We start from the raw sequence: 18706 nt of genomic DNA, 5'->3' as shown, positions 1-18706 counted from the left end.
AAGCAAAATACTAGTTCATTCTTAAAGTCTATATACCTAATTAGACAATTAAAAGACTGATAAAGTTGATATACGATGTGAAAGCTATTTCTCGGCATAAGGCTTTGAATGTTCCCTCCCATCTTCAAACAGCCACAGACACGGCGGAGGAAATAGCATCATTATCTTAATACCCGCTACTTGACTCCATAGCGGTTATGCTTCCTGTCAAATCCACCCCTTCAGCTGGGCAAAAGCACATCTTTGACCGTTTTCCCTGAATGAAGCCCCACTGCCTTCATGTGTCACCAAAGTACTACTGTGTGTCACCATGTTTTTCTTCCCAGGAGTCACTCTGTGATTTCTATATCCGTTGCTATGGTGATGCGGCAACACAGAGGAAAATGGAGGGGTTACCTCCGGCATCCAGCGACACTCAGGCCGGGCCTAAAAGACGCAGTGTCATTAGCAGGGGTCATAAAACACTATTCTTTATCTTGGGGCTCTCTTTGTTCCACAATTGTCAATAAAAACTCTTTTTTAAAAAGAGTAACAAGGTCGTCTTAATGTCATCTGTCACAGTGTTAGTGAGATTCAGTTTGTTTAGGAACTTGTGCTTGACAAAAGCCAGTATTTGCTCTGTGCACACACAAAGGCTTGTTTGCCATCAAGGGGCACTGAATAGGAAAAGGAAGGCCCTGCTGAAGATTCTAGAAATATCAGCTCACTTGCAGATGATGTTAAGAGTGTATTTAACATATTACCAGTGTGAGGGGCTCGGAAATAATTACCAGGCCTAGAAATGGCCTCCATATTTTGCTATTTTAATGTGGCTCGGTAAAAATAGAGTCTCTTTTACCAGGCATGCATAATGCTGCTCATCCTAGCTGTGACACTGGCCATAAAGAAAGGCTGCCAGGCACACCTGATGGCCCTTCAATGGGGAATAAAAGGGGATTTTCATGACCTTACAATAATAAGGAACTGCATTAACTCTAGAGTAACTAAGTAATGAGGCTGAATAGAAAACAGGGAGTAATGAAGATGTTGGTGTTATTAAAATCAAATCCGGAAGGGTCCGCGTGCTTCTCTTAATGATGAGTGAGCATCGGGGCTATTGGAGGGGAAGAGAACGAGATTTTCTATTAATTTGGCTCTCTGCCCGGCTTTCATTCAAGCAGAACCCTTCCCATAGCAAACTCCTGCCCAGCCAATTAATGGGCCGTTCTGCTCCTCCTCTTTACAATGGGTTAATTTTGAAAAGGGGAAAAAAAGGATATTTCTAAAAAGAAGAAAAGAAGCTTTATATATCAAGCGTTCATTCATGTACGCATCTTAAATGTGTCTGTACTCGTGCAATAAATCATACTCACATACCCATTCATGGATATGACTTCTTAATAATAATTTTTATGACCATAATGTGTATGTGTGTGTATGTGTGTGTGTGTGTGTGTGTGTGGTGGAAAACTGACAGTATACCACACACACACACACATACCGAACCATTTCTCAGAACTACAGTCCCCGATCAGATTAGTGACTTGTTTAATGAGAGGACAATTCCAAACACAAAGACTAATTCAGCTGTGAGGAAGTGCACATTTCATTAATGAAACATGCTCCCATGCAGTTTTCCCTTCCCAAAAACAATGCAAAGAGAAACACAAAGCTATATAAAGACACAGATATGTTGATCTCAAAAATGTCTAAACAGGCAGAACAGAAAAAAAGAGCTTATCATAAAAGAGGTTCATTTTTAAAGTTCTTTAATAGAAGGTAGGGCAGATTCTGGGTCCTTCTGGTGTCTTTGCATTAATGTTTGCCAGTGGTGAACTAATAACGGCTGTCATTAAACTGAAATTTCAGTCCAATATGTTTTTATCCAAAAATGTGTATTGCACTTAATGGGTTCTGAAATAATGAAATACATGTATTTCCCTATAAAGAAAATAAGATAAAATTATCTTTTTATGAGGACTCTTGAATCCTGTGTCTGTGTCAATAAATGCATTTGTGTATCAAATCATTTTTAAAGTTTCTAAAAATTTAAAAATGTGGTCGTTCAATTGAAAAGGTATATTGTGTTGCCAATAGTACACATAGGCTGTGAAATAGGCAACCATTTTAATTATATTTTCTAATACCAAGCCAAAATATTTTTACTTTTATCAGTTGTGACCAAAAAAGTCTTAAAATTCACAAGATCTTTCAGAACTGTTGTTTTTCACAGAACAGAACAAAAATGTGTCATAAGTAACATTCTGTCATGCACTTTTCAAACATGAAACAACTGCTACAACCTTAGGATACAGGTGAGCAGTTCTGACTACCTGACTGTTTCTGCATGCGGGAAAAATAAGATCAAACATTTTCTGCTGGTGCCCACCATTGCATGCCACAGAGGCAGTAGTGAGCCTATCATCTGAGTGAGGCTAGAACAGTAATGATCATGCACTCAGGAGAGCTGACATGCATGTGGTATAATTATAGCAGTGAGAGGCAGTGGTGCTGAATGAATCATTTCAGATCTTTATCGCAGGAACAAAAGAAGACTGGAAGAAAATGTAATGAAAAGCAAAAAACAAAAAAAAAAAGGCTTTCTGGACACTCTGCATCGATTCAAGGTTTAATACCATGTAGCGCGCATAGATAATCCGCACTGTTCATACGGTGAGTCTGAAATGATTTGAAAGAAAATCCTTCACTTCATTTGTCTGAGATTTCTGCAGTTGCTGCACTTTTGCTGAAATGGTCAGCATGCAGTTAAAGAGCGCTTTACAGGGTCTATTCTGAACAGGAAGTGGCCTATTTACCATACATGCCTAGCTGTTGTATTGATTAAGAACACCGAACATAGTTGACATCCAACAGAAAGTGATCTAAGAATGCTGTACAGGCAGCATCTGAAAGAGCAGTATCCAGAGCTGATGGCAAATAAGACATGTCTGAAAAATCCCATACAGAAACTACAGTTTCCCTGATGTTGCCTAAAAACATGGCAGTTTAGGGTTTCAGTGAGTGTATGCCAGGCAGAAGCAGCCTAACCGCTCTATACAGAATAACATCAAAAATCAACATTTCCCTCCCATACAGTGTGCATGAATTCATTTCTGTGATCCAAGTGATTCATTCACAATATATATTCATAATAAAACATAAGCTGCTGCTCTCCGTTCATATTCAATTCCCTTTGGCAATTGGCAATGGCGATTGGTCGGATTCTAAAAAGTCCAATTGAAGCAAGTGGTTGGATGTGAACTTGATGCATGGAATTGTCTGGGCAGTCTCTGGTCCAGCTGCAGACCACTCACAATTAGGCAGAGGAAAAACACTGAAAAAAATGCATCGAAGGAGAAAGAAAAAGGAATCAGCCAAGCATCACTTCTTATGCAGGGCAGAACAATGGCCCATCTACAGAAGCACGCCGCCGGCTGACCCGCTCAACATCTCTTCTCCCCACTGGTGGCTCTGTCTGAGACCACCATGAAACCCACAAGGTACGTAAAGACTGCCCGGCAATAATCAGCTTTGATCTGAGAGAAAATGCTATTCACGTGTACCTGCCACTAGAGCAAACAAAAAAGCATTGGCCTGTTTAACTGAATGACAATGAATACAGTAGTGCCTGAAACAGACAGCACCGCTTGTCAAATATGGTCATTCTAGCTCTTTGGAGGAAGTGCTCACTCTCCCTGCTATGAAAGGGTTAAGTCAGCAAATGAAGTGGATGTAAGTATACATGTAGGAAGTAAACTGACCTACATTATCCCAGCAATAAAGAAATAAAAACTACTTTAACCTTCAGATAGATGGCATCTGCAGCAGATGCTTGAACAAATATTTGAAAAGTGGCAGACAGACTCGCACACCGCTTTGTGCTTTTCTTGCAGGCACCAGAGACACAGAAGGCACAAGTCAGTGTTTCCCAGTGGGGCAACACTATAAACACCTATCTCTGGGCTCCTGTCAACCACGCCTGTCTGTTTTCCTCCAACAGGACTCGAAGGGATTAGCAGGGGGATAAATGACATGGCCACCAATTGTATTTTAACACACTGTAAAGATGCCCTTTCAGATTATTGTTTCACTAAAAAAAATGACACATAGCCCTAATCCTAAAAAATGACTGTAAAGGATTTGAGTTAGAGCATGCACAGCTTGCAGGCAGAATTTTAAAAAAGGAAAGAAAAAAAACAGGAGGGAAAAAAGAACCGACATTCACCGAAAATCGCATGTCTCCAGGACAAATTCTGCCGAGATGAGCTCAATTTATCAATGTCAATAACGCCAGGGAACGAAGAACTGGGAGACATGCATATTAATTGAAAATAATCAGATTAAATCACTACAGTTTGACATTTTGCGAGATGGGCACTTTGTCTTGGGGATGGAGAAGCGAGATCCCTTGTATAAATATTACCAACTCTTTAATCTGAGAACACATCTTAATTGCATGTTATCACCTTCAGATTGCCTTGGCATTATATTAAATAGTCTGGTAATTACTCCGCAGATCTTGGGGTAAATAGCTTCGGGCTGTAGCTTCCGTCGAAGGAAGAAAAAGGACCGAGACTGGGACAGAAGGGAAACCACCTACTGAGAATGGCGGCAAACTTATGGCAAAACTGCGGTCTCCACACCCCAGGCGAAACCGATGACAGCCACTCCCATTCTCACAGTAATTAAAAGAAAACAAAAATAATTTAAAGCCTTTAAAAATTATGATTATAAAATAATTTCCCCTTTGGAGCGTATCACATGATTTGTTAGTTCTTTCATTGTAATACTCCAGGAATTATAGGTGGCATAACAACAAATAATAATAATTGATGACACGTACGCAGCACGTGTCATCTCATAAATTCAAAGAGCTTAAGAGTAATGGAGGGAAACTCACCTATCCACCACCAAGCATAGTCAAAGAGTTGAGTAAAGAGTGAAAGCTTCTATCTCTCTTTGATGTCATGACCAGGCTCAAATGGGCCTGGGTAATAGATGTGCCGTGAGCCAGCTGGGGGGTGGGGGGTGGGTGTGGGGGGGGGGGGCCCATGCAGCTGAATCCCAGGTCCATGGAGGAGACCTAGTGCTTGGAGCAGTTTGCTAGCATATGTTTTCCTGGTTTGTACATTATATTTTAGGGGAGGCCCGTTATGGGGGGTGGGGGGGCTGTATGATTGCTGGTAATAACAGCCTAATAGAATAAAGCAATAATTTGCAGCCTCGGGGCAAAGTTCCTGTACCAACAGTTTCATACGACAGATTTATTATAAGGAAATTAACATTTCAGTCGGCCCATTCCCCCATCTGAAGTGCCGCTGTCAGGAGACTCTGATGGTAGCAAGCGTAATGTGAGTTTGCATCTAAAACCTCCCCAATATAACAGAATGAATCCACTTACATGAATGAATAGCCTACATTTTGTTTTACAATGAAAATAAATGAAAATGGTTTGTTCATTTGCCCACAACAAAAATGTTTTATTTGAAGAATTGTATGTCCCCTGGTCTGTCAAAAATTGGTGACAAGCAACAAAGGTTCTCTTGATTATATTTTTTACCCTTTCCTTTTTCATTTCAGGACACAGAAACCCATGTTTTTTTTTGGTAAAAAAAGAAAAAAGAAAAAATTCTAGCTGCGCTTATTTATGAGACTGGTTCACTTTGGTTACTTGCAACAGATGCAGTTAATTACACTGCTTAGTGCAATATAACTGTAAGTGTTACAGATATTACATTCAACACATAAAAATGAAAATGCTAACATTTTATATGGTAGATTACCTTAGTGAATATATGTAATATCTAAAAAATCCACAGGGAAAATAAATAGGCTTCTGTCCGACTCTCTGAAGGACAATATTCCGATTTTACTGAAGACACCTAAATAAACCACAATATTATCAGCACTGTGATTTAAAGCTGCACATAAAAATGGGTTTTGCTTTCAAGTAGTTCATGTTTTTATAGACTACAGGTAGGGGAAGCAAAATTTGTACATGTAAAACAAGAGATGTCAAAAGGAAATAAGGGGAACTGTAGGCAAGAGAGTTGTAAGTGTTTTACAGTATGCCTCAGGGGTATGAATACATGTTTTACATTGATACTTTATTTAGAGAAAGATAGACAGAGAGAGAGAGAGAGAGAAAAAGAGAGAGTGATATTGTCATACTTGTGTTTGTATCAATAAGGAACAATAGTGTGACCAAAGCATGCCAGTACACTCTGCATAATTGCACAACATTAATCATACACATATAACACCAAGTAGAAAACCCAAGAAAGAAGGAATACTTTGAAGATAATTTTGCTTAAAAAAGGCTCACTTGGTGTATGATTGGAATATTAATTAGGCCCATCCATGACCAGCAGATAATAACAATGTCAGCTCTCTCAATGGAACCTGTGACCTGTAAAATGGGCATTCATGTGCTCCAGTCTGCCATAGTTCATTCTGTTAGCCAAGAACACAGAGCTTTTTCACACTCAACCAAAATGTCCCAATTGTGCTTTTACGAAGCATTGTGGCCCACGTCTGTAAAAAACACATACGTTTTTATGGAATTGAAAGTTAACATTCACAGCTCATTTGGGGCATTTTTCTTGAATAGGCCAATTTAGATACCTCACTTGTGAAGGTTTCTATCAAGTAGACACAATAAACGTATATCTTCCTTTCTCTTTGAAAGCACTTCCTATGTTTGGGTTATAATTACATGACATGGAGTGAAAAAACCAAAGCAGGGGAAATATTTCAACCCCCCCCCCCCCCACACACACACACACACACCCCAACTTCTCTCCACACGAGGTCCTTTACAATTTCTTTAAAAAAAGTTATGAACACCCAGGAACAATTTCCATCTTTTGAAAATAAAAAAAACAGGCAGACATGTGTAAAAGATGAAAGGTTAACATGTGAACAACTTATACATTTTAAAATACCCAGATATATACGTAAATCACTTTGAATGATAAATTGCTTTAAATGACACCCTGAAGTCATACAAAATGTAGATTTTTTGGATGAAATAGAACTGAAATATTGGTCCACAGGGCTACTACCCCCTTGTTTAATGGAGCTTTGTACTAGACAGACTCCTTTAACTTAGCAACTTCCAATTTACAGATAACGTCTAAAGGCTCTTCTTTATTAAAATTGAAATCCATACGTGTGGTTTGTCTTCAAAGTATAGATGCACAAAATGACAGTGTTTTGTTATGTGACCATTAATTTGAATAAAGATAGTTAACCAAATTCAGGCTTATTTAAAATAGGACAATCATAACTTGCATCACATTGGGCTTGTGGGAGCAAGGCTTTTTGGGTCGGCTGCTTACACCCCTGGAGTGCTTTGTTGGGCCTGAACAATGGCCTTGAGTCAGCAGTAGAAATGTTAGTCTGCTGTCTTGAATTCATTAAAATGAAAGTACATGCTCAAGGTCTTTTTTGGTGAAGAGTCATCCTCAAAGCTGCTGGTTATAATGCATGAACGTTTCAGTGATTTCCCTCTTGTAACATCCTCAATCTGTGTTACCGGTATTAGTATATGTCCCTAAGAGCAGGCCAAACAGCTGAATAGTCAAATTTACTACAGTCCATATGTGGAATCAAGGGTTAGAATAGATATGAGTGTTAGACCATCAAAATACCTTCCTCAAAATACAAAATATTTCACAAGTGACTGAACAGACAATTTTATAAACATATAATTAAGCCTGTACATAGTGAACACCATAATGCTATTGGCAAAGATGTGTTTTTTCCTGATTTCATTCAGTACTCCACAATTTTAGTTATGCAATAAAACAATTCACATATGGTTGCCATCATGCCGATTATCGAAGGGTATTTTTACACATTTTATACATGTAGAAATTACATCACTTACAGTACTTGGACTTTTATACATAGCCCCCCCCCCCCGTTTCAGGGCACCATAATGTTTGAGACAGATTACTGGATCGGTGTCTCTGAGCAGTAAGGTTCGTTAGTGTAGGTCTATGACAGCTTTCAGTTTATAGTCTCAAATTTAAGCTGCTTTTGAAGTCTGTTATTGCTGTTCGCAACATGAGGACCACAGTCGTGCCAATGAAAGTCAAGGGAGCCATTGCAAGGCTGAGAAATAATATATTTTAAAAAACAGTCAGAGACATAAGCCAAACCTTACGCTTACTCGAATCAACTGTTTTAAACATCATTGAGAAGAGAGAGAGCATTGGAGAGCTTAGTAATCACAAAATGCCTGGTAGGCCAAAGTAGACCTCTCCGGTTGATGACCAAATAATTCTCACCATAATGAACAAAAACCTCCCAAACAGGCCTACAGATCAGTGTAGGGGAAAACACCTCTACAAATTGCTATTTAATTATCTGTCCTCAAAAGTGAGGACAGATAATTAAAATGTGTCCATTTCAACAATCCATAAATATATAAATTAATTGGTGCACAAGTATAATCAGTCTCATAAAATGTATGTAGTAAATCACGATTACAATTTTCAATATTGAATATTAAAATAATTACTAATGATATCACAAAATGCATACGGTCTTTGAACTGGTAGGTTCAAACATTTATCCAAATAATCCGGCTGATGGCAAATTTTAATAAAACAGAAAACATAATTCATTAAACTAAGAAACAGACGCCTTAAACAAAAATCCTAAAAGGCTAAAGGACGGAATATATGGTGTGTGTGTGTGTCTTGTGTGTTCACCTGCACACATGGAGCAAGAGGACAAAAGCTCCTCTGTTAGAGCAAAATTATGAATCAGCTTTTAGCATGTGGTGTTAAATATGGCCTGGAAATCAGGGGAATGGCGTGTACAAAGAGCTACTTAAGTTAGCTACGTCTAGTTAATCTCACTGCACCTTTGCATTCTAAATTTACCAAGACCATATATCGACTGAGTATATATTAGAGCAGGAGAGACTGCATGCACAGATCTTGGTTAAAAGGAAGGCTGATTGTTGGCTAATGTTAGTAATAGAGTCCTTCATGGTTTCTTTAGCTTACTTGCACTGTAGCTAACATGTTTATGTGGAGTTATAAACCGCTGATCGTGACTATAAACTGAGAGAGAAAGTGTGTCTTTCCATGGGTTCCTTTACAGATGGGCCTTTCTTTCTTTAGGCCTGTATCTTGAGACCCTGCTTTCCACATATCTCTCCTGTTGAGCAGCAAAGAGGAGAATGGCAAAGAGAGACAGAAATGCACATTCACAGGACAGGAACAGATGTACTGCATCCAGTCACCATGTGATCAGTCTGTCCAACCATGATCATGTGATTGTGATGTCAGCCTAAGCCGCTGAGTAAAAATGGCTCTGAGCCCTTACATCAGAAACACTTGGATGTGTCACTGACTACTGTCTATAGAAGACCATGAACAGATCTACAGAGGCTATAATACCAGATGCAAGCCCCTAATTAACTGCACAAACAGGATGGCCACGTTACAGTTTGCTAAGAACGACCTAAAAGATTGCAGAATTCTGGAAAAAGGTCTTGAGGACAGATGAGACCAAGATGTATTTGTATCAGAGGAATGACAAGAGCAGAGTGTGGAAGTCAAGAGGAACTCCCCAAGATTCAAAGCACCCCCCCTCATCTGCGAAACATGGTGGTGGGGATGTTATGGTTTGGCCATGTATGGCTGCCACAGGTACTGGCTCACTTGTCTTCATTGATGATGTAACTGCTGACAGCAGCAGCAGAACAAATTCTGAAGTATACAGACACGTCTTATTTGCTCAAATTCAAGCAAATGCCTCCAAACTCATTGGATGGCAATTCACCCTATGGCAAGACAATTATACCAAACATACTTTGTGGGTAGCACAGTCACCTCACAGCTAGAAGGTCCTTGGTTCGAATACGGCCTGGGCCATTCTGTGTGAGTTTGAATGTTCTCCCTGTGTCCGCGTGGCTTTCCTCTGGGTGCTCCAGTTTCCTACACAGTCCAAAAACATGCAGGTAGGCTAATTGGAGACTCTAAATTGCCCATAAGTGGGTGAATGGTGAGTAGGCGGTGTGTGTCCTGCAATAGATTATGTGTCACTAAATGAGCAAAGCTGGCATGTCCGTTGTTTACTTAGTGGACTCAGTGAGTGCAGCGGATGTTAAGCTAATCTCAGTAAATGTTTTTGTATCATGTATTGTTGTACATATTTGTTGTACGTCGCTCTGGATAAGAGCATCTGTCAAATGCCTGTAATGTAATGTATTCTTTTGATTGTTCCTCTGCATCATGCTGGAGTCCTATTTTTGACACTGAGAATATGTGCTCCAATGTTATACCACTAGTTAATAAAAAAAAATTAATAATGCATTTGCATACAATTGAACAGCACAGAGAGTGGCTAGATGGTAGATAATAGTGATATAGTGGGAATACAGTGGTTTCCCATGGGAGGATGCTTGCTCTGGAGGAATTTGCTTGCAAAAGTCATTTTCTTTTGGGCAGTGTGGACGTGCATGCTAACACAAACACACACACACACACACACACACACATACACTCACACAAGGATGTATGTAATACTGACATATTGGGAAAAATGAAAAGTGTTAATCCGGAGGAAGGGCACAATGAGTCCATCCCCCCATCTTTTCTCTAACGCTCAGCTGTGCATAACCATTAAAGAGCTGACAGGCCCTATAGTAGGAAACAGCTGACTGCAGAGAACGAGTTAAATCAGGGGCATGCATTTAGCACTTTTCTAACCCTGAGTGCAAGGAGGCCAGTACATGTCGGTGAAGAGAATAATCCCACAGTCAGGGGTGTTCAGCTTCAGGCCCTGCTGACTTCAGTACACTCAAACAATCCCTCTGGGCACCAGGAAAGAGACAGCTACACTGCTGGGTAGCAGCATTGAATGGTACTTAAGGCATTGGTCTATGGACCTGTGAATCATAGGGTCACCTCCTCCCATCTCCAAGTTTTATTGTTACAATGAAGAGAGTGAACTCTTGCGGGCGGCAGTGTAGTATAATGGCTAAGGAGTTAGTCTTGTAACCGAAAGGTCGCAGGTTCAATTCCCCGGTAGGACACTGCCGTTGTACCCTTGAGCAAGGTACTTAACCTGCATTGCTCCAGTATATATCCAGCAGTATAATTGGACACAATGTAAGTCGCTCTGGATAAAAGCATCTGCTAAATGCCTGTAATGTAATAGTAATGAACTACAGTGATTATGAATGTATGGCTAGACATGTATACTTTCATCACAAGTACAAGAATAATAAACAGCAATGAAAAATCTACCGGCGGACATGAATTTGCTCACAGATAAAGCGTAGTTTAATTTGTTTAGTCAAATGCAAAACCAACGCAGCCTTTTCAGACAGAATATAGGCCTACTGGGCAATGACTAAGTAATGAAATAAACAAGTCATAAATTAATTTCTTGCTGTTATGGAATGCCTGCCAATTCATTTCTGGTTCATTTGAGGAGTGCTTTAAAATATCTCAGGCATATGAAGATGATTATCACATGTCCTATAAGGTCAGAATAGGGTGAGCTCAAAGAATCTGGGGTTGTCAAGTTCTTCAAGGACGCCTCTCAAGTCATGCTCACACTGTAGCATTTAACTTCACATTGAGAGACTTTTGTGTTTGCCAACTCAACAGGTCCCACTGTTGGTGGTAAAAAGAAGGAGGCTAATGGTTTTAGCTTAAAAGGACAACCTCTGGCATATGTGTTGCTGTGGCCATCAGCACACCGTTTGGCAGCACAAGTCTTTAATAGTTTAGATATGCTTTTGAGCCCTGCTTTGATTTTCAGAATTTGTACAGGATCAACAATGACTAAGAACTTCAAAGCTATTCCTGTCCCCCTGCTAAAATCTTCTTTAGCCTTCTGGTAGTCAGTTTGGTAGAAGCGTTTCCAAGCACACAGAGGCAAAATAACCTTGGATGGAAATAAGACTTTCGTAGGAACATTATAAGTATACCAGCAGGAAGGCAGGCAATTTATAAAGTAGAAATCACAGCTTATGAATGATTGTAGCTACTTAAACTATGTAAAGTTCAGCTATAAAAAATGTCAGTAACACAAATCGTCTCATGGGAGCCTATGGATTTTTCTGTTTTATGACAACCAGTCACTGTACTTGCCACTGCTCATTTACTTGATGCAAAAAAATAAAAAATTACGTTGGCTATTTTATTAGAAAATATGTTAACTACAATTACATTGGAATAGATGAGATATGAACACTTTTGGAATAGAGGTTATTCAGAACTGAAATATTGGAACTGAGAAAGTGAAGTCAAAACACAGCATTTTCAAGAATTTGATTCCTTAATCGTCACGATTGCTTAAATGGTTGAGGGTAGTCTCATTTAAAAAGGCTATGCTCATTCTATAGTTACAAATCCTGGTCTAAGTTATTAACTTATAATTAAACAAGTGGAAGATGGCCCTCATTACAACATTTTTTCCTATGTTGTACCATAACCTTCATCTCAATTTCAGTGACTGCTATTTTTGGCCTGTTTTGCATACTTTTTTATATCGAACATTGTTGGCTTTCCCACTGTGAACTGCTAGTTCAGTGCAAGCTAGTGATGGTTCTTGCTATTTCATAAGACAATATAGTGAGGGCGCATATGAGGGGGAGCAGTCTAACAGTTAATGCATCTATTAACTTGTGAATCAAGATGTTAAAATAATTGTTGTGTTGTGAGTACCATTGTTTATGTTGCATGATGAAAATATGAAACATGTTCGTCTTGCTCCCTCATAGCCCTTTCATGCACAAGACCTGAGGTTGACGTAGGACATTTAACATGGGTTCAGTCTGCATTTGACCCATTCACTCCACACTATAGGCATGTGTAATTACCGGGTCCTCACTGTTCACACAAGAACCGGGTCCACGTTTACTTCTGTACACGTCACTGCTGAGCAGGGTTGACATTATTGCATTTCTTTACTTTATTCAGTCACCTAATGGAAGCTTATGTGATTGAGTAGACAGGAATGTTTGGCTGAGAGGGCTATAAGTCGCCACCAATATCTAGAGATGAAGAGTTTTTCTGTTGTCCTCAGTGGCTACTATTGTGAGCCTCAACCCAGTAACAAACAGCGACCGTAACCAATGAGGTTCCTTGATTGAAACCCACGTAGAATAACTTGTGTCAAAACCTGTGTCAAATCCAAGAAAACTCAAGTCATGACCAGGGTCATGGACCCAGGTTCGATAACATGGGTTGACACGTTCACACTAACGGCAAACACAGGTCATTCACGGGTGACTGGTTAGGTGTGAAAGAGGTATCAGAAACAGGCTCCACACAAAATATCTGGCCACTTCTGTAACACTGAAACAATTTTACCTCAACCATAGAAAAAATATTAGAAACCTATACAGTTATGTACTAGTTTTCAGTACAACAATTAAATAATTTTCTACAACTGCTAATATGGCTTCCAAATGTAAAATAGGTAGATGTGTAAATCCGGCTTGCAAAGATAACGTACTCTCTCAGCAAATACTGAAGCCAGTGTATGCTGTATTAATACAAAAGTACTGTGTAATTATGCAATAATAATAAGGCATAAATCGATTAGTTTCTCAGTACATATTAACATAATGAACTAGGAATACAATGCGCATGGGCTAAACCTCTGGAAAATTCTTAACAGCCTAAAGTATCTGCCCCTGATGGTAAATTGCTTTTAAACAGCGGTTATCAAACCATCCGATCAGCAACAAATTGTTCATGCAAAGCTTGATAGCACTTTCCTGGTGAAACTACAGCAAAGTCAGGTTCTTGTTCATTTTACTGTTTTTATTTACTTAAAACTGTGATATGAAACACGTTTTCACACCTGTCAACAAGACAGAACCTAAGCAAATGACCTCTTATCAGAAACATGCCCTCATATGAAAGCAGATGTGTTAAACCACCTGAACTAACAAATCTTAAACCCTGACAGTAGAACTCAACAGACTGTCAATAAGAGATGGTGAATAATAATCTGGTGTATACACAGAGGCAGTTCATAAGAAATAGTTCTTATCATATCATGTTGCACTTAAGTGCGCTGTCCTAACAACATAACAGGCTAAGAACGGGAGCTCCCAAGTGGCACATATACTGTACATAACTTAATGCATTTTTTGTGAGGTTCAGTGATGAGTTCAGATACATGGATTGAAGAAAGACCATGCTAATGCAACTAGCTCGGAGACCCATGGACTTACTCATGACTGGTTATTGTCTCACTTAAGGACAAAGGGTTTCAGCTGGCTGAGTATCAGTCACCTCATCATCCTTCACAATTCTTATAGCTGACTGGATGCCTGCCATCTGCCTCCATCAGCTGCTTTACCTATGCAGTGCTATGGTCAGCAGGTTCAGTCACTACACTGGTGCACTGCACAGTATAAAAGAGGCAGTTAGCCAGCTGAACCCAATATTCCAAATGGGGGGTAAGGGTTCATAAAAAATATATAGGCCCATAATATCCTTCCAAAAATTGTCATTGACTTACGATTTCATTTGGGTCCATTGCTATTAAAAGCCAGAGAGAAAACAATCAAGGGAGTGTCCGGTTGATATTACTTCACAGCTAATTCTTAATACATTTTTACAGACTTTGGACCGGATCTACTAACACAGGTTCAGATTCAGAATTGTTTATGTGAGCAATTGGTCCCACCTGTGCAAGGTATCTACTGGCATGGCATGCAAACGTACCCAGGTGCACATTATTCATTTTAATTGCGATGGTGGAATTATAAGAGGCTGACAATGCACATTGCATGATGGCCCTGAATGAAAAACTTGGTGGAACTGCTGTTGGTTGTGGAGATAAGCCAAATATTACTTTGCTACAGTGTCTTACCAGTGTGTAAAAAGGCGCTATGAGAAGACATTTCAAATAAAGTAAATGCAGTTTGGGCACTAGAAGTCACTGAGATCAAGAAGTGGTGCTACTATTTCAGAAGGTGAACCAAAGCCAAGCTTGTCACTGGCTGCAGCCCCTCTGAGGAAGGGACACTCACTCTGTTGGAGGAACAGGCTCATGAGATCCTGAGTGTGGTGCAGGTGGAAGGCCAGGTGGGTGGAATCAATACCCTGGTGGACAGCTTAGCCAGTATGTCTACATCCCAGTCAACATTTGCTTCTGGAAGAGGTGTTGGTGGGCCAGCAGGGGGCAATCTTCCCTCTGGTACAAATTTTTTTAAAAACCCCAATGCCCCAGTGCAGTGACAGGGACACTGTGCTGTAGGAGATGCTGTCTTTCGGATGAGACGTTGAACCGAGGTCCTCACTCTCTGTGGTCATTAAAGATCCCATGACACTTATCGCTAAGAGTAGGGGGTTCCCCGGTGTCCTGGCCAAATCCCAGATCTGGCACTCGCAAACGTGGCACTAAAAATCATCCCCAGATTTAATTGGCTAAATAAATGTTCTCTCCCGCTCCACCTTCGCTAATGTGTGGTGAGCGTTCTGGCGCAAAATGGCTGCCGTGCATCACCCAGGTGGGTGCTACACATTAGTGGTGTGTGAGGTGAGTTCCCCTTCACTGTAAAGCACTTTGAGCATTTGGAAAAGTGCTATATAAATGTAATTAATAATAATATTTTTTTATTATGAATTTTATTTTCTAGATGTGTCACCTGTTCCCGAGTCAGTGTTGGCACCCATGCTGGCCTTAGTGGTTAATACTTAATACTGATTGAGATGTCCTCTGAACCTACTACTGGACCAGCTATCTATAAAAATCCTCCAAAAGATGGACCAGCTGCTGCTGCCGGAGATGCATGCTCAAAATTAACTACTGAGGACTCAGAACTTCAGAATCAGTCTAGCTTAACTTGTTAATGTTCTGCCCGGCATTCCAATAACAATGACAGAACAAAGCCTACTTCATACTTATCCTGTCACGGACAGGGAGTTGCCACCCTCACAGTCAGAAAAGAGAAATATCCTTTGCCTCTTGGTGAGAGCAAGATTGCCTTGTATTTAGTTTGTCGATATTCATTTGTCATTGTAGGTTATGAGCAAAATTGATTTCATTTGTCACTACTGTGTAAAAAATATTGTTAGTATGTATTTATTTATATTTTTTACAAGAGCTCTTCCAATACTCACATATTTTTCCAGTTCTTCATTATTAATGTTAAATTGGTAGGTCTCAAAGTTAAACATGATTTCTCTTTTCAGACAGACAATTGCCTGCAAGTGCTGAATGAAGATATATGTGTCATTCAAAAGTGCTAGAGGATCAAGATAGAAGGATACATGTGATAAGAGCAATCCTAGATTGGGAGTACCATGTAGAGATGTGTCAGGGATGTAGAAAATGGGCAGGGATCCAGTGGTTAGTAGAGGAATGGGCAGTTTGTTCCACCAACGGGGAGCTAAGGTGGTGTAAGGACTGGTCACCATTTTGGATAAACAGGTCATACTGATGTCACAAATTACATGATCACGGTCGGAGAAACTGGTCACATGGCCTAGGTACATTCAGTACAATAAATATGCGTACTCATCGCATTCATTTTCTGTTCTAATCTGATCGCCAGGCTGGCTAGACGTGTGGAAAGCATGGTTTCTATGGTCACAGGCCTGAAGAGAAGGTCTATAAAGGAAGACATGTAGAGAAGCACAGGTCTCTACCCGGTTATAGTAACGACCAGCAGTTTTTAAGCCTAGGTAAACATTTACATTTACATGACTATACTGCACGTAAGATTAAAAAAACTCATCCACGAGAGATCAATTTACTAACTTTACATGGGAGCTGCTCAATGGTGGATTAAACCAATTCATGGAGGCTGCCATGTTTGATTATGGGCTTTAGACACAAGAGTGTGAGCACTGGGTACCTAAACATGAAGGGTCATGGTAAATGCAAAGCAATGAAAGCAATAAAAGGTTTCAAATCGACTGAAGTGTGACTTTTTAGCTACAGGATTTTGTGGAAAGAAACAAGTGACTTATTGTGACAAGGCCGTTTCTAATGTGGTGTCTAACATTTCTGCAAGTTAAAGTAATTAATTAGGCAAACAATATGTTTTTATAAAAGCATTCAGCAAAACATTACATTAGCTAGCAAGACTGAAATGCAGTCAGAAGTTGTGGCTAGCTAGCTAGGTAACTATTATGTTTCACAAGTTAGCTATCGAGCTGTCTTATTGACTAGCCCCAGCCAGCTAGCTAAAAAGTAGAACACTTGTAGGAGGCTAACTTTTTGGAACATATCGCCATTCAAAAGCAGCTGTATTTCCTAGGAAAATATTTAGACTCATTCATCTATGCTAATAGGGCCTGTTCACATCACATTGTATGAAAAATGAATAGTATCATTATTTACTTGTGCAACAAATAAGCGGTTTGCTATGTCCATTTTTGACACACACCAAAGGGTGTTTATCCTCTAAAACTCTGGTGCCCAAAACCATTGTGAATATCTACATTACATTACATTACAGGCATTTGGCAGACGCTCTTATCCAGAGCGACGTACAACAAAGTGTATAACCATAACCAGGAACAAGTATGACGAAACCCCTAGAGAGAAGTACCGGTCCAAGTACAGGGAACAACCGCATAGTTCAACTTGGACCCTGATGGTTAAACTGATTAACACTAACAACGAGAACGGCAACAACGCAATCTATGGAAAAATAAAAATAAATAAAAGTACAAGTAGTCGTTAAGACAGGCACATCAACTAACTAACCTATGAAACAGCTGCCTAGTTACAACCCTAAGTTTAGTCATTTACAGGGGGGAAGGGAGGGATGGAGAGAGGTGCAGCCTGAAGAGGTGGGTCTTCAGTCGTCGTTTGAAATTGTTCACAGTCTCAGCTGTTCTGACCTCCACAGGGAGGTCATTCCACCATCGTGGGACCAGAACAGACAGGAGACGTGTTCTGGAAGTGCAGGTGCGAAGAGGGGGAGGTGCTAGGCGTCCTGAGGTAGCAGAACGGAGGGATCTGGCTGGCATGTAGGGTTTGAAAATCTTGTGAAGGTATGCTGGGGCTGATCCCTTGACTGCCTGGTATGCTAGAACCAATGTTTTGAATTTGATGCGAGCTATAACAGGCAGCCAGTGGAGGGTAGTGAGCAGGGGAGTTACGTGGGAGTGTCTGGGGAGGTTGAAGACCAGACGAGCCGCAGCATTCTGGATGAGCTGCAGGGGTCTGGTGGCAGATGCCGGTAGTCCAGCCAGAAGAGAGTTGCAGTAGTCCAGGCGGGATAGAACCATTGCTTGGACCAGGAGCTGGGTTGAGTAGGTGGTGAGAAAGGGGCGGATTCTGCGGATATTGTATAGGAAAAATCTGCATGCTCGGGTTACTGCTGCAATGTTGTTGGAGAGGGACAGCCTGTTGTCCATCATCACTCCGAGATTCTTGGCGCAGGGTGATGATGTCACTACGGTGTCCCCTAAGGAAATGGAAAAGTCGAGGAGGGGAGAGGATAGAGCAGGAATAAAGATTAGCTCCGTCTTTCCCGGGTTGAGCTTCAGGTGGTGATTGTCCATCCAGCTCTGTATGTCCCTCAGGCAAGCGGAGATGCGGGCGGGGACCTGTGTGTCCGATGGGGAGAAGGAGAGAAAGAGTTGCATGTCGTCGGCATAGGAATGATAGGACAAGCCATGGGCAGATATTACAGGGCCAAGGGATCTGGTGTACATGGAGAAGAGAAGGGGACCAAGGACTGAGCCCTGGGGAACTCCAGTGGTGAGGGGACGGGGTG

General features: G+C 40.6%; 1 long non-coding RNA gene across 1 annotated transcript; it reads left to right on the top strand.

Annotated features, from left to right (window-relative positions):
* The first annotated feature begins 14779 nt into the window (after positions 1 to 14779).
* On the top strand, positions 14780 to 16892 carry LOC135254289 (uncharacterized). The gene is made up of 2 exons (XR_010329816.1): positions 14780 to 15510; positions 15611 to 16892. It is a non-coding gene; the product is annotated as an uncharacterized LOC135254289 (long non-coding RNA).
* The last annotated feature ends 1814 nt before the right edge of the window (positions 16893 to 18706 follow it).

This window comes from Anguilla rostrata, chromosome 4 (genome assembly GCF_018555375.3).
Source record: "Anguilla rostrata isolate EN2019 chromosome 4, ASM1855537v3, whole genome shotgun sequence".
In the NCBI taxonomy this organism is placed as follows: Eukaryota; Metazoa; Chordata; class Actinopteri; order Anguilliformes; family Anguillidae; genus Anguilla; species Anguilla rostrata.
The sequence above is the reverse complement of the archived record's forward strand: the minus strand, read 5'-3'. Positions and strand labels throughout refer to the sequence as shown.